The following is a 15756-nucleotide window of genomic DNA, read 5'->3' on the forward strand; positions in this document are numbered from 1 at the left end:
TTTTAACCATGTTAAGTTGTTACAGTAAGAAGTGTTTTAGTGTTTTAACCATGTTTAAGTTGTTACAGTAAGAAGTGGTTTAGTGTTTTAACCATGTTACGTTATTACAGTAAGAAGTGTTTTAGTGTTTTAACCATGTTAAGTTGTTACAGTAAGAAGTGGTTTTGTGTTTTAACCATGTTAAGTTGATTCATTAAGAAGTGGTTTTGTGTTTTAACCATGTTAAGTTGTTCCTGTAAGAAGTGGTTTAGTGTTTTAACCATGTTAAGCTGTTACAGTAAGAAGTGGTTTAGTGTTTTAACCATGTTAAGTTGTTACAGTAAGAAGTGGTTTAGTGTTTTAACCATGTTAAGTTGTTCCAGTAAGAAGTGGTTTAGTGTTTTAACCATGTTAAGTTGTTACAGTAAGAAGTGGTTTAGTGTTTTAACCATGTTAAGTTGATTCATTAAGAAGTGGTTTAGTGTTTTAACCATGTTAAGTTGATTCATTAAGAAGTGGTTTTGTGTTTTAACCATGTTAAGTTGTTCCAGTAAGAAGTGGTTTAGTGTTTTAACCATGTTAAGCTGTTACAGTAAGAAGTGGTTTAGTGTTTTAACCATGTTAAGTTGTTACAGTAAGAAGTGGTTTAGTGTTTTAACCATGTTAAGTTGTTCCAGTAAGAAGTGGTTTAGTGTTTTAACCATGTTAAGTTGTTACAGTAAGAAGTGGTTTAGTGTTTTAACCATGTTAAGTTGATTCAGTAAGAAGTGGTTTAGTGTTTTAACCATGTTAAGTTGTTCCAGTAAGAAGTGGTTTTGTGTTTTAACCATGTTAAGTTGTTCCAGTAAGAAGTAGTTTAGTGTTTTCACCATGTTAAGTTGTTCCAGTAAGAAGTGGTTTAGTGTTTTAACCATGTTAAGTTGTTACAGTAAGAAGTGTTTTAGTGTTTTAACCATGTTTAAGTTGTTACAGTAAGAAGTGTTTTAGTGTTTTAACCATGTTACGTTATTACAGTAAGAAGTGGTTTAGTGTTTTAACCATGTTAAGTTGTTACAGTAATAAGTGGTTTTGTGTTTTAACCATGTTAAGTTGTTACAGTAAGAAGTGATTTAGTGTTTTAACCATGTTAAGTTGATTCAGTAAGAAGTGGTTTAGTGTTTTAACCATGTTAAGTTGTTACAGTAAGAAGTGGTTTAGTGTTTTAACCATGTTAAGTTTTTCCAGTAAGAAGTAGTTTAGTGTTTTCACCATGTTAAGTTGTTCCAGTAAGAAGTGGTTTAGTGTTTTAACCATGTTAAGTTGTTACAGTAAGAAGTGTTTTAGTGTTTTAACCATGTTAAGTTGATTCATTAAGAAGTGGTTTTGTGTTTTAACCATGTTAAGTTGTTCCAGTAAGAAGTGGTTTTGTGTTTTAACCATGTTAAGTTGTTACAGTAATAAGTGGTTTTGTGTTTTAACCATGGTCAGTTGTTACAGTAAGAAGTGGTTTAGTGTTTTAACCATGTTAAGTTGTTACAGTAATAAGTGGTTTTGTGTTTTAACCATGGTAAGTTGTTACAGTAAGAAGTGGTTTAGTGTTTTAACCATGTTAAGTTGATTCAGTAAGAAGTGGTTTAGTGTTTTAACCATGTTAAGTTGTTACAGTAAGAAGTGGTTTTGTGTTTTAACCATGTTAAGTTGTTCCAGTAAGAAGTAGTTTAGTGTTTTCACCATGTTAAGTTGTTCCAGTAAGAAGTGGTTTAGTGTTTTAACCATGTTAAGTTGTTACAGTAAGAAGTGCTTTTGTGTTTTAACCATGTTAAGTTGATTCATTAAGAAGTGGTTTAGTGTTTTAACCATGTTAAGTTGTTACAGTAAGAAGTGGTTTAGTGTTTTAACCATGTTAAGTTGTTACAGTAATAAGTGGTTTTGTGTTTTAACCATGTTAAGTTGTTACAGTAAGAACTGGTTTAGTGTTTTAACCATGTTAAGTTGATTCAGTAAGAAGTGGTTTAGTGTTTTAACCATGTTTAAGTTGTTACAGTAAGAACTGGTTTAGTGTTTTAACCATGTTACGTTATTACAGTAAGAAGTGTTTTAGTGTTTTAACCATGTTAAGTTGTTACAGTAAGAAGTGGTTTTGTGTTTTAACCATGTTAAGTTGATTCATTAAGAAGTGGTTTTGGGTTTTAACCATGTTAAGTTGTTCCAGTAAGAAGTGGTTTAGTGTTTTAACCATGTTAAGCTGTTACAGTAAGAAGTGGTTTAGTGTTTTAACCATGTTAAGTTGTTACAGTAAGAAGTGGTTTAGTGTTTTAACCATGTTAAGGTGTTCCAGTAAGAAGTGGTTTAGTGTTTTAACCATGTTAAGTTGTTACAGTAAGAAGTGGTTTAGTGTTTTAACCATGTTAAGTTGATTCAGTAAGAAGTGGTTTAGTGTTTTAACCATGTTAAGTTGTTACAGTAAGAAGTGGTTTTGTGTTTTAACCATGTTAAGTTGTTCCAGTAAGAAGTAGTTTAGTGTTTTCACCATGTTAAGTTGTTCCAGTAAGAAGTGGTTTAGTGTTTTAACCATGTTAAGTTGTTACAATAAGAAGTGTTTTAGTGTTTTAACCATGTTTAAGTTCTTACAGTAAGAAGTGTTTTAGTGTTTTAACCATGTTACGTTATTACAGTAAGAAGTGGTTTAGTGTTTTAACCATGTTAAGTTGTTACAGTAAGAAGTGCTTTTGTGTTTTAACCATGTTAAGTTGTTGTAGTAAGAAGTGGTTTAGTGTTTTAACCAAGTTAAGTTGTTACAGTAAGAAGTGGTTTTGTGTTTTAACCATGTTAAGTTGATTCATTAAGAAGTGGTTTTGTGTTTTAACCATGTTAAGTTGTTACAGTAAGAAGTGGTTTAGTGTTTTAACCATGTTAAGTTGTTACAGTAATAAGTGGTTTTGTGTTTTAACCATGTTAAGTTGTTACAGTAAGAAGTGGTTTAGTGTTTTAACCATGTTAAGTTGATTCAGTAAGAAGTGGTTTAGTGTTTTAACCATGTTAAGTTGTTACAGTAAGAAGTGGTTTAGTGTTTTAACCATGTTAAGTTGTTCCAGTAAGAAGTAGTTTAGTGTTTTCACCATGTTAAGTTGTTCCAGTAAGAAGTGGTTTAGTGTTTTAACCATGTTAAGTTGATACAGTAAGAAGTGTTTTAGTGTTTTAACCATGTTTAAGTTGTTACAGTAAGAACTGGTTTAGTGTTTTAACCATGTTACGTTATTACAGTAAGAAGTGTTTTAGTGTTTTAACCATGTTAAGTTGTTACAGTAAGAAGTGGTTTTGTGTTTTAACCATGTTAAGTTGATTCATTAAGAAGTGGTTTTGGGTTTTAACCATGTTAAGTTGTTCCAGTAAGAAGTGGTTTAGTGTTTTAACCATGTTAAGCTGTTACAGTAAGAAGTGGTTTAGTGTTTTAACCATGTTAAGTTGTTACAGTAAGAAGTGGTTTAGTGTTTTAACCATGTTAAGGTGTTCCAGTAAGAAGTGGTTTAGTGTTTTAACCATGTTAAGTTGTTACAGTAAGAAGTGGTTTAGTGTTTTAACCATGTTAAGTTGATTCAGTAAGAAGTGGTTTAGTGTTTTAACCATGTTAAGTTGTTACAGTAAGAAGTGGTTTTGTGTTTTAACCATGTTAAGTTGTTCCAGTAAGAAGTAGTTTAGTGTTTTCACCATGTTAAGTTGTTCCAGTAAGAAGTGGTTTAGTGTTTTAACCATGTTAAGATGTTACAGTAAGAAGTGTTTTAGTGTTTTAACCATGTTTAAGTTCTTACAGTAAGAAGTGTTTTAGTGTTTTAACCATGTTACGTTATTACAGTAAGAAGTGGTTTAGTGTTTTAACCATGTTAAGTTGTTACAGTAAGAAGTGCTTTTGTGTTTTAACCATGTTAAGTTGTTACAGTAAGAAGTGGTTTAGTGTTTTAACCAAGTTAAGTTGTTACAGTAAGAAGTGGTTTTGTGTTTTAACCATGTTAAGTTGATTCATTAAGAAGTGGTTTTGTGTTTTAACCATGTTAAGTTGTTCCAGTAAGAAGTGGTTTTGTGTTTTAACCATGTTAAGTTGTTACAGTAATAAGTGGTTTTGTGTTTTAACCATGGTCAGTTGTTACAGTAAGAAGTGGTTTAGTGTTTTAACCATGTTAAGTTGTTACAGTAATAAGTGGTTTTGTGTTTTAACCATGGTAAGTTGTTACAGTAAGAAGTGGTTTAGTGTTTTAACCATGTTAAGTTGATTCAGTAAGAAGTGGTTTAGTGTTTTAACCATGTTTAAGTTGTTACAGTAAGAAGTGTTTTAGTGTTTTAACCATGTTACGTTATTACAGTAAGAAGTGGTTTAGTGTTTTAACCATGTTAAGTTGTTACAGTAAGAAGTGCTTTTGTGTTTTAACCATGTTAAGTTGTTACAGTAAGAAGTGGTTTAGTGTTTTAACCATGTTAAGTTGTTACAGTAAGAAGTGGTTTTGTGTTTTAACCATGTTAAGTTGTTACAGTAAGAAGTGGTTTAGTGTTTTAACCATGTTAAGTTGTTCCAGTAAGAAGTAGTTTAGTGTTTTCACCATGTTAAGTTGTTCCAGTAAGAAGTGGTTTAGTGTTTTAACCATGTTAAGTTGTTACAGTAAGAAGTGTTTTAGTGTTTTAACCATGTTAAGTTGATTCATTAAGAAGTGGTTTAGTGTTTTAACCATGTTAAGTTGTTACATTAAGAAGTGTTTTAGTGTTTTAACCATGTTTAAGTTGTTACAGTAAGAAGTGTTTTAGTGTTTTAACCATGTTACGTTATTACAGTAAGAAGTGGTTTAGTGTTTTAACCATGTTAAGTTGTTACAGTAATAATAGGTTTTGTGTTTTAACCATGTTAAGTTGTTACAGTAAGAAGTGATTTAGTGTTTTAACCATGTTAAGTTGATTCAGTAAGAAGTGATTTAGTGTTTTAACCATGTTAAGTTGTTACAGTAAGAAGTGGTTTAGTGTTTTAACCATGTTAAGTTTTTCCAGTAAGAAGTAGTTTAGTGTTTTCACCATGTTAAGTTGTTCCAGTAAGAAGTGGTTTAGTGTTTTAACCATGTTAAGTTGTTACAGTAAGAAGTGTTTTAGTGTTTTAACCATGTTAAGTTGATTCATTAAGAAGTGGTTTTGTGTTTTAACCATGTTAAGTTGTTCCAGTAAGAAGTGGTTTAGTGTTTTAACCATGTTAAGTTGTTCCAGTAAGAAGTGTTTTAGTGTTTTAACCATGTTAAGTTGTTACAGTAAGAAGTGTTTTAGTGTTTTGACCATGTTACGTTATTACAGTAAGAAGTGGTTTAGTGTTTTAACAATGTTAAGTTGTTACAGTAAGAAGTGCTTTTGTGTTTTAACCATGTTAAGTTGATTCATTAAGAAGTGGTTTAGTGTTTTAACCATGTTAAGTTGTTACAGTAAGAAGTGGTTTAGTGTTTTAACCATGTTAAGTTGTTACAGTAATAAGTGGTTTTGTGTTTTAACCATGTTAAGTTGTTACAGTAAGAAGTGGTTTAGTGTTTTAACCATGTTAAGTTGATTCAGTAAGAAGTGGTTTAGTGTTTTAACCATGTTAAGTTGTTACAGTAAGAAGTGGTTTAGTGTTTTAACCATGTTAAGTTTTTCCAGTAAGAAGTAGTTTAGTGTTTTCACCATGTTAAGTTGTTCCAGTAAGAAGTGGTTTAGTGTTTTAACCATGTTAAGTTGTTACAGTAAGAAGTGTTTTAGTGTTTTAACCATGTTTAAGTTGTTACAGTAAGAAGTGGTTTAGTGTTTTAACCATGTTACGTTATTACAGTAAGAAGTGTTTTAGTGTTTTAACCATGTTAAGTTGTTACAGTAAGAAGTGGTTTTGTGTTTTAACCATGTTAAGTTGATTCATTAAGAAGTGGTTTTGTGTTTTAACCATGTTAAGTTGTTCCAGTAAGAAGTGGTTTAGTGTTTTAACCATGTTAAGCTGTTACAGTAAGAAGTGGTTTAGTGTTTTAACCATGTTAAGTTGTTACAGTAAGAAGTGGTTTAGTGTTTTAACCATGTTAAGTTGTTCCAGTAAGAAGTGGTTTAGTGTTTTAACCATGTTAAGTTGTTACAGTAAGAAGTGGTTTAGTGTTTTAACCATGTTAAGTTGATTCATTAAGAAGTGGTTTAGTGTTTTAACCATGTTAAGTTGATTCATTAAGAAGTGGTTTTGCGTTTTAACCATGTTAAGTTGTTCCAGTAAGAAGTGGTTTAGTGTTTTAACCATGTTAAGCTGTTACAGTAAGAAGTGGTTTAGTGTTTTAACCATGTTAAGTTGTTACAGTAAGAAGTGGTTTAGTGTTTTAACCATGTTAAGTTGTTCCAGTAAGAAGTGGTTTAGTGTTTTAACCATGTTAAGTTGTTACAGTAAGAAGTGTTTTAGTGTTTTAACCATGTTAAGTTGATTCAGTAAGAAGTGGTTTAGTGTTTTAACCATGTTAAGTTGTTCCAGTAAGAAGTGGTTTTGTGTTTTAACCATGTTAAGTTGTTCCAGTAAGAAGTAGTTTAGTGTTTTCACCATGTTAAGTTGTTCCAGTAAGAAGTGGTTTAGTGTTTTAACCATGTTAAGTTGTTACAGTAAGAAGTGTTTTAGTGTTTTAACCATGTTTAAGTTGTTACAGTAAGAAGTGTTTTAGTGTTTTAACCATGTTACGTTATTACAGTAATAAGTGGTTTAGTGTTTTAACCATGTTAAGTTGTTACAGTAATAAGTGGTTTTGTGTTTTAACCATGTTAAGTTGTTACAGTAAGAAGTGATTTAGTGTTTTAACCATGTTATGTTGATTCAGTAAGAAGTGGTTTAGTGTTTTAACCATGTTAAGTTGTTACAGTAAGAAGTGGTTTAGTGTTTTAACCATGTTAAGTTTTTCCAGTAAGAAGTAGTTTAGTGTTTTCACCATGTTAAGTTGTTCCAGTAAGAAGTGGTTTAGTGTTTTAACCATGTTAAGTTGTTACTGTAAGAAGTGTTTTAGTGTTTTAACCATGTTAAGTTGATTCATTAAGAAGTGGTTTTGTGTTTTAACCATGTTAAGTTGTTCCAGTAAGAAGTGGTTTTGTGTTTTAACCATGTTAAGTTGTTACAGTAATAAGTGGTTTTGTGTTTTAACCATGGTCAGTTGTTACAGTAAGAAGTGGTTTAGTGTTTTAACCATGTTAAGTTGTTACAGTAATAAGTGGTTTTGTGTTTTAACCATGGTAAGTTGTTACAGTAAGAAGTGGTTTAGTGTTTTAACCATGTTAAGTTGATTCAGTAAGAAGTGGTTTAGTGTTTTAACCATGTTAAGTTGTTACAGTAAGAAGTGGTTTTGTGTTTTAACCATGTTAAGTTGTTCCAGTAAGAAGTAGTTTAGTGTTTTCACCATGTTAAGTTGTTCCAGTAAGAAGTGGTTTAGTGTTTTAACCATGTTAAGTTGTTACAGTAAGAAGTGCTTTTGTGTTTTAACCATGTTAAGTTGATTCATTAAGAAGTGGTTTAGTGTTTTAACCATGTTAAGTTGTTACAGTAAGAAGTGGTTTAGTGTTTTAACCATGTTAAGTTGTTACAGTAATAAGTGGTTTTGTGTTTTAACCATGTTAAGTTGTTACAGTAAGAAGTGGTTTAGTGTTTTAACCATGTTAAGTTGATTCAGTAAGAAGTGGTTTAGTGTTTTAACCATGTTAAGTTGTTACAGTAAGAAGTGGTTTAGTGTTTTAACCATGTTAAGTTGTTCCAGTAAGAAGTAGTTTAGTGTTTTCACCATGTTAAGTTGTTCCAGTAAGAAGTGGTTTAGTGTTTTAACCATGTTAAGTTGTTACAGTAAGAAGTGTTTTAGTGTTTTAACCATGTTTAAGTTGTTACAGTAAGAACTGGTTTAGTGTTTTAACCATGTTACGTTATTACAGTAAGAAGTGTTTTAGTGTTTTAACCATGTTAAGTTGTTACAGTAAGAAGTGGTTTTGTGTTTTAACCATGTTAAGTTGATTCATTAAGAAGTGGTTTTGGGTTTTAACCATGTTAAGTTGTTCCAGTAAGAAGTGGTTTAGTGTTTTAACCATGTTAAGCTGTTACAGTAAGAAGTGGTTTAGTGTTTTAACCATGTTAAGTTGTTACAGTAAGAAGTGGTTTAGTGTTTTAACCATGTTAAGGTGTTCCAGTAAGAAGTGGTTTAGTGTTTTAACCATGTTAAGTTGTTACAGTAAGAAGTGGTTTAGTGTTTTAACCATGTTAAGTTGATTCAGTAAGAAGTGGTTTAGTGTTTTAACCATGTTAAGTTGTTACAGTAAGAAGTGGTTGTGTGTTTTAACCATGTTAAGTTGTTCCAGTAAGAAGTAGTTTAGTGTTTTCACCATGTTAAGTTGTTCCAGTAAGAAGTGGTTTAGTGTTTTAACCATGTTAAGTTGTTACAGTAAGAAGTGTTTTAGTGTTTTAACCATGTTTAAGTTCTTACAGTAAGAAGTGTTTTAGTGTTTTAACCATGTTAAGTTATTACAGTAAGAAGTGGTTTAGTGTTTTAACCATGTTAAGTTGTTACAGTAAGAAGTGCTTTTGTGTTTTAACCATGTTAAGTTGTTACAGTAAGAAGTGGTTTAGTGTTTTAACCAAGTTAAGTTGTTACAGTAAGAAGTGGTTTTGTGTTTTAACCATGTTAAGTTGATTCATTAAGAAGTGGTTTTGTGTTTTAACCATGTTAAGTTGTTACAGTAAGAAGTGCTTTTGTGTTTTAACCATGTTAAGTTGATTCATTAAGAAGTGGTTTAGTGTTTTAACCATGTTAAGTTGTTACAGTAAGAAGTGGTTTAGTGTTTTAACCATGTTAAGTTGTTACAGTAATAAGTGGTTTTGTGTTTTAACCATGTTAAGTTGTTACAGTAAGAAGTGGTTTAGTGTTTTAACCATGTTAAGTTGATTCAGTAAGAAGTGGTTTAGTGTTTTAACCATGTTAAGTTGTTACAGTAAGAAGTGGTTTAGTGTTTTAACCATGTTAAGTTGTTCCAGTAAGAAGCAGTTTAGTGTTTTCACCATGTTAAGTTGTTCCAGTAAGAAGTGGTTTAGTGTTTTAACCATGTTAAGTTGTTACAGTAAGAAGTGGTTTAGTGTTTTAACCATGTTTAAGTTGTTCCAGTAAGAAGTGGTTTAGTGTTTTAACCATGTTAAGTTGATTCATTAAGAAGTGGTTTTGGGTTTTAACCATGTTAAGTTGTTCCAGTAAGAAGTGGTTTAGTGTTTTAACCATGTTAAGCTGTTACAGTAAGAAGTGGTTTAGTGTTTTAACCATGTTAAGTTGTTACAGTAAGAAGTGGTTTAGTGTTTTAACCATGTTAAGTTGTTCCAGTAAGAAGTGGTTTAGTGTTTTAACCATGTTAAGTTGTTACAGTAAGAAGTGGTTTAGTGTTTTAACCATGTTAAGTTGATTCAGTAAGAAGTGGTTTAGTGTTTTAACCATGTTAAGTTGTTACAGTAAGAAGTGGTTTTGTGTTTTAACCATGTTAAGTTGTTCCAGTAAGAAGTAGTTTAGTGTTTTCACCATGTTAAGTTGTTCCAGTAAGAAGTGGTTTAGTGTTTTAACCATGTTAAGTTGTTACAGTAAGAAGTGTTTTAGTGTTTTAACCATGTTTAAGTTGTTACAGTAAGAAGTGTTTTAGTGTTTTAACCATGTTACGTTATTACAGTAAGAAGTGGTTTAGTGTTTTAACCATGTTAAGTTGTTACAGTAAGAAGTGCTTTTGTGTTTTAACCATGTTAAGTTGTTACAGTAAGAAGTGGTTTAGTGTTTTAACCAAGTTAAGTTGTTACAGTAAGAAGTGGTTTTGTGTTTTAACCATGTTAAGTTGATTCATTAAGAAGTGGTTTTGTGTTTTAACCATGTTAAGTTGTTCCAGTAAGAAGTGGTTTTGTGTTTTAACCATGTTAAGTTGTTACAGTAATAAGTGGTTTTGTGTTTTAACCATGGTCAGTTGTTACAGTAAGAAGTGGTTTAGTGTTTTAACCATGTTAAGTTGTTACAGTAATAAGTGGTTTTGTGTTTTAACCATGGTAAGTTGTTACAGTAAGAAGTGGTTTAGTGTTTTAACCATGTTAAGTTGATTCAGTAAGAAGTGGTTTAGTGTTTTAACCATGTTTAAGTTGTTACAGTAAGAAGTGTTTTAGTGTTTTAACCATGTTACGTTATTACAGTAAGAAGTGGTTTAGTGTTTTAACCATGTTAAGTTGTTACAGTAAGAAGTGCTTTTGTGTTTTAACCATGTTAAGTTGTTACAGTAAGAAGTGGTTTAGTGTTTTAACCATGTTAAGTTGTTACAGTAAGAAGTGGTTTTGTGTTTTAACCATGTTAAGTTGTTACAGTAAGAAGTGGTTTAGTGTTTTAACCATGTTAAGTTGTTCCAGTAAGAAGTAGTTTAGTGTTTTCACCATGTTAAGTTGTTCCAGTAAGAAGTGGTTTAGTGTTTTAACCATGTTAAGTTGTTACAGTAAGAAGTGTTTTAGTGTTTTAACCATGTTAAGTTGATTCATTAAGAAGTGGTTTAGTGTTTTAACCATGTTAAGTTGTTACATTAAGAAGTGTTTTAGTGTTTTAACCATGTTTAAGTTGTTACAGTAAGAAGTGTTTTAGTGTTTTAACCATGTTACGTTATTACAGTAAGAAGTGGTTTAGTGTTTTAACCATGTTAAGTTGTTACAGTAATAATAGGTTTTGTGTTTTAACCATGTTAAGTTGTTACAGTAAGAAGTGATTTAGTGTTTTAACCATGTTAAGTTGATTCAGTAAGAAGTGATTTAGTGTTTTAACCATGTTAAGTTGTTACAGTAAGAAGTGGTTTAGTGTTTTAACCATGTTAAGTTTTTCCAGTAAGAAGTAGTTTAGTGTTTTCACCATGTTAAGTTGTTCCAGTAAGAAGTGGTTTAGTGTTTTAACCATGTTAAGTTGTTACAGTAAGAAGTGTTTTAGTGTTTTAACCATGTTAAGTTGATTCATTAAGAAGTGGTTTTGTGTTTTAACCATGTTAAGTTGTTCCAGTAAGAAGTGGTTTAGTGTTTTAACCATGTTAAGTTGTTCCAGTAAGAAGTGTTTTAGTGTTTTAACCATGTTAAGTTGTTACAGTAAGAAGTGTTTTAGTGTTTTGACCATGTTACGTTATTACAGTAAGAAGTGGTTTAGTGTTTTAACAATGTTAAGTTGTTACAGTAAGAAGTGCTTTTGTGTTTTAACCATGTTAAGTTGATTCATTAAGAAGTGGTTTAGTGTTTTAACCATGTTAAGTTGTTACAGTAAGAAGTGGTTTAGTGTTTTAACCATGTTAAGTTGTTACAGTAATAAGTGGTTTTGTGTTTTAACCATGTTAAGTTGTTACAGTAAGAAGTGGTTTAGTGTTTTAACCATGTTAAGTTGATTCAGTAAGAAGTGGTTTAGTGTTTTAACCATGTTAAGTTGTTACAGTAAGAAGTGGTTTAGTGTTTTAACCATGTTAAGTTTTTCCAGTAAGAAGTAGTTTAGTGTTTTCACCATGTTAAGTTGTTCCAGTAAGAAGTGGTTTAGTGTTTTAACCATGTTAAGTTGTTACAGTAAGAAGTGTTTTAGTGTTTTAACCATGTTTAAGTTGTTACAGTAAGAAGTGGTTTAGTGTTTTAACCATGTTACGTTATTACAGTAAGAAGTGTTTTAGTGTTTTAACCATGTTAAGTTGTTACAGTAAGAAGTGGTTTTGTGTTTTAACCATGTTAAGTTGATTCATTAAGAAGTGGTTTTGTGTTTTAACCATGTTAAGTTGTTCCAGTAAGAAGTGGTTTAGTGTTTTAACCATGTTAAGCTGTTACAGTAAGAAGTGGTTTAGTGTTTTAACCATGTTAAGTTGTTACAGTAAGAAGTGGTTTAGTGTTTTAACCATGTTAAGTTGTTCCAGTAAGAAGTGGTTTAGTGTTTTAACCATGTTAAGTTGTTACAGTAAGAAGTGGTTTAGTGTTTTAACCATGTTAAGTTGATTCATTAAGAAGTGGTTTAGTGTTTTAACCATGTTAAGTTGATTCATTAAGAAGTGGTTTTGCGTTTTAACCATGTTAAGTTGTTCCAGTAAGAAGTGGTTTAGTGTTTTAACCATGTTAAGCTGTTACAGTAAGAAGTGGTTTAGTGTTTTAACCATGTTAAGTTGTTACAGTAAGAAGTGGTTTAGTGTTTTAACCATGTTAAGTTGTTCCAGTAAGAAGTGGTTTAGTGTTTTAACCATGTTAAGTTGTTACAGTAAGAAGTGTTTTAGTGTTTTAACCATGTTAAGTTGATTCAGTAAGAAGTGGTTTAGTGTTTTAACCATGTTAAGTTGTTCCAGTAAGAAGTGGTTTTGTGTTTTAACCATGTTAAGTTGTTCCAGTAAGAAGTAGTTTAGTGTTTTCACCATGTTAAGTTGTTCCAGTAAGAAGTGGTTTAGTGTTTTAACCATGTTAAGTTGTTACAGTAAGAAGTGTTTTAGTGTTTTAACCATGTTTAAGTTGTTACAGTAAGAAGTGTTTTAGTGTTTTAACCATGTTACGTTATTACAGTAATAAGTGGTTTAGTGTTTTAACCATGTTAAGTTGTTACAGTAATAAGTGGTTTTGTGTTTTAACCATGTTAAGTTGTTACAGTAAGAAGTGATTTAGTGTTTTAACCATGTTAAGTTGATTCAGTAAGAAGTGGTTTAGTGTTTTAACCATGTTAAGTTGTTACAGTAAGAAGTGGTTTAGTGTTTTAACCATGTTAAGTTTTTCCAGTAAGAAGTAGTTTAGTGTTTTCACCATGTTAAGTTGTTCCAGTAAGAAGTGGTTTAGTGTTTTAACCATGTTAAGTTGTTACTGTAAGAAGTGTTTTAGTGTTTTAACCATGTTAAGTTGATTCATTAAGAAGTGGTTTTGTGTTTTAACCATGTTAAGTTGTTCCAGTAAGAAGTGGTTTTGTGTTTTAACCATGTTAAGTTGTTACAGTAATAAGTGGTTTTGTGTTTTAACCATGGTCAGTTGTTACAGTAAGAAGTGGTTTAGTGTTTTAACCATGTTAAGTTGTTACAGTAATAAGTGGTTTTGTGTTTTAACCATGGTAAGTTGTTACAGTAAGAAGTGGTTTAGTGTTTTAACCATGTTAAGTTGATTCAGTAAGAAGTGGTTTAGTGTTTTAACCATGTTAAGTTGTTACAGTAAGAAGTGGTTTAGTGTTTTAACCATGTTAAGTTGTTACAGTAATAAGTGGTTTTGTGTTTTAACCATGTTAAGTTGTTACAGTAAGAAGTGGTTTAGTGTTTTAACCATGTTAAGTTGATTCAGTAAGAAGTGGTTTAGTGTTTTAACCATGTTAAGTTGTTACAGTAAGAAGTGGTTTAGTGTTTTAACCATGTTAAGTTGTTCCAGTAAGAAGTAGTTTAGTGTTTTCACCATGTTAAGTTGTTCCAGTAAGAAGTGGTTTAGTGTTTTAACCATGTTAAGTTGTTACAGTAAGAAGTGTTTTAGTGTTTTAACCATGTTTAAGTTGTTACAGTAAGAACTGGTTTAGTGTTTTAACCATGTTACGTTATTACAGTAAGAAGTGTTTTAGTGTTTTAACCATGTTAAGTTGTTACAGTAAGAAGTGGTTTTGTGTTTTAACCATGTTAAGTTGATTCATTAAGAAGTGGTTTTGGGTTTTAACCATGTTAAGTTGTTCCAGTAAGAAGTGGTTTAGTGTTTTAACCATGTTAAGCTGTTACAGTAAGAAGTGGTTTAGTGTTTTAACCATGTTAAGTTGTTACAGTAAGAAGTGGTTTAGTGTTTTAACCATGTTAAGGTGTTCCAGTAAGAAGTGGTTTAGTGTTTTAACCATGTTAAGTTGTTACAGTAAGAAGTGGTTTAGTGTTTTAACCATGTTAAGTTGATTCAGTAAGAAGTGGTTTAGTGTTTTAACCATGTTAAGTTGTTACAGTAAGAAGTGGTTGTGTGTTTTAACCATGTTAAGTTGTTCCAGTAAGAAGTAGTTTAGTGTTTTCACCATGTTAAGTTGTTCCAGTAAGAAGTGGTTTAGTGTTTTAACCATGTTAAGTTGTTACAGTAAGAAGTGTTTTAGTGTTTTAACCATGTTTAAGTTCTTACAGTAAGAAGTGTTTTAGTGTTTTAACCATGTTAAGTTATTACAGTAAGAAGTGGTTTAGTGTTTTAACCATGTTAAGTTGTTACAGTAAGAAGTGCTTTTGTGTTTTAACCATGTTAAGTTGTTACAGTAAGAAGTGGTTTAGTGTTTTAACCAAGTTAAGTTGTTACAGTAAGAAGTGGTTTTGTGTTTTAACCATGTTAAGTTGATTCATTAAGAAGTGGTTTTGTGTTTTAACCATGTTAAGTTGTTACAGTAAGAAGTGCTTTTGTGTTTTAACCATGTTAAGTTGATTCATTAAGAAGTGGTTTAGTGTTTTAACAATGTTAAGTTGTTACAGTAAGAAGTGGTTTAGTGTTTTAACCATGTTAAGTTGTTACAGTAATAAGTGGTTTTGTGTTTTAACCATGTTAAGTTGTTACAGTAAGAAGTGGTTTAGTGTTTTAACCATGTTAAGTTGATTCAGTAAGAAGTGGTTTAGTGTTTTAACCATGTTAAGTTGTTACAGTAAGAAGTGGTTTAGTGTTTTAACCATGTTAAGTTGTTCCAGTAAGAAGCAGTTTAGTGTTTTCACCATGTTAAGTTGTTCCAGTAAGAAGTGGTTTAGTGTTTTAACCATGTTAAGTTGTTACAGTAAGAAGTGGTTTAGTGTTTTAACCATGTTTAAGTTGTTCCAGTAAGAAGTGGTTTAGTGTTTTAACCATGTTAAGTTGATTCATTAAGAAGTGGTTTTGGGTTTTAACCATGTTAAGTTGTTCCAGTAAGAAGTGGTTTAGTGTTTTAACCATGTTAAGCTGTTACAGTAAGAAGTGGTTTAGTGTTTTAACCATGTTAAGTTGTTACAGTAAGAAGTGGTTTAGTGTTTTAACCATGTTAAGTTGTTCCAGTAAGAAGTGGTTTAGTGTTTTAACCATGTTAAGTTGTTACAGTAAGAAGTGGTTTAGTGTTTTAACCATGTTAAGTTGATTCAATAAGAAGTGGTTTAGTGTTTTAACCATGTTAAGTTGTTACAGTAAGAAGTGGTTTTGTGTTTTAACCATGTTAAGTTGTTCCAGTAAGAAGTAGTTTAGTGTTTTCACCATGTTAAGTTGTTCCAGTAAGAAGTGGTTTAGTGTTTTAACCATGTTAAGTTGTTACAGTAAGAAGTGTTTTAGTGTTTTAACCATGTTTAAGTTGTTACAGTAAGAAGTGTTTTAGTGTTTTAACCATGTTACGTTATTACAGTAAGAAGTGGTTTAGTGTTTTAACCATGTTAAGTTGTTACAGTAAGAAGTGCTTTTGTGTTTTAACCATGTTAAGTTGTTACAGTAAGAAGTGGTTTAGTGTTTTAACCAAGTTAAGTTGTTACAGTAAGAAGTGGTTTAGTGTTTTAACCATGTTAAGTTGATTCATTAAGAAGTGGTTTTGTGTTTTAACCATGTTAAGTTGTTCCAGTAAGAAGTGGTTTTGTGTTTTAACCATGTTAAGTTGTTACAGTAATAAGTGGTTTTGTGTTTTAACCATGGTCAGTTGTTACAGTAAGAAGTGGTTTAGTGTTTTAACCATGTTAAGTTGTTACAGTAATAAGTGGTTTTGTGTTTTAACCATGGTAAGTTGTTACAGTAAGAAGTGGTTTAGTGTTTTAACCATGTTAAGTTGATTCAGTAAGAAGTGGTTTAGTGTTTTAACCATGTTTAAGTTGTTACAG

This window comes from Coregonus lavaretus (genome assembly GCF_964263955.1).
Source record: "Coregonus lavaretus genome assembly, chromosome: 24".
NCBI lineage: Eukaryota > Metazoa > Chordata > Actinopteri > Salmoniformes > Salmonidae > Coregonus > Coregonus lavaretus.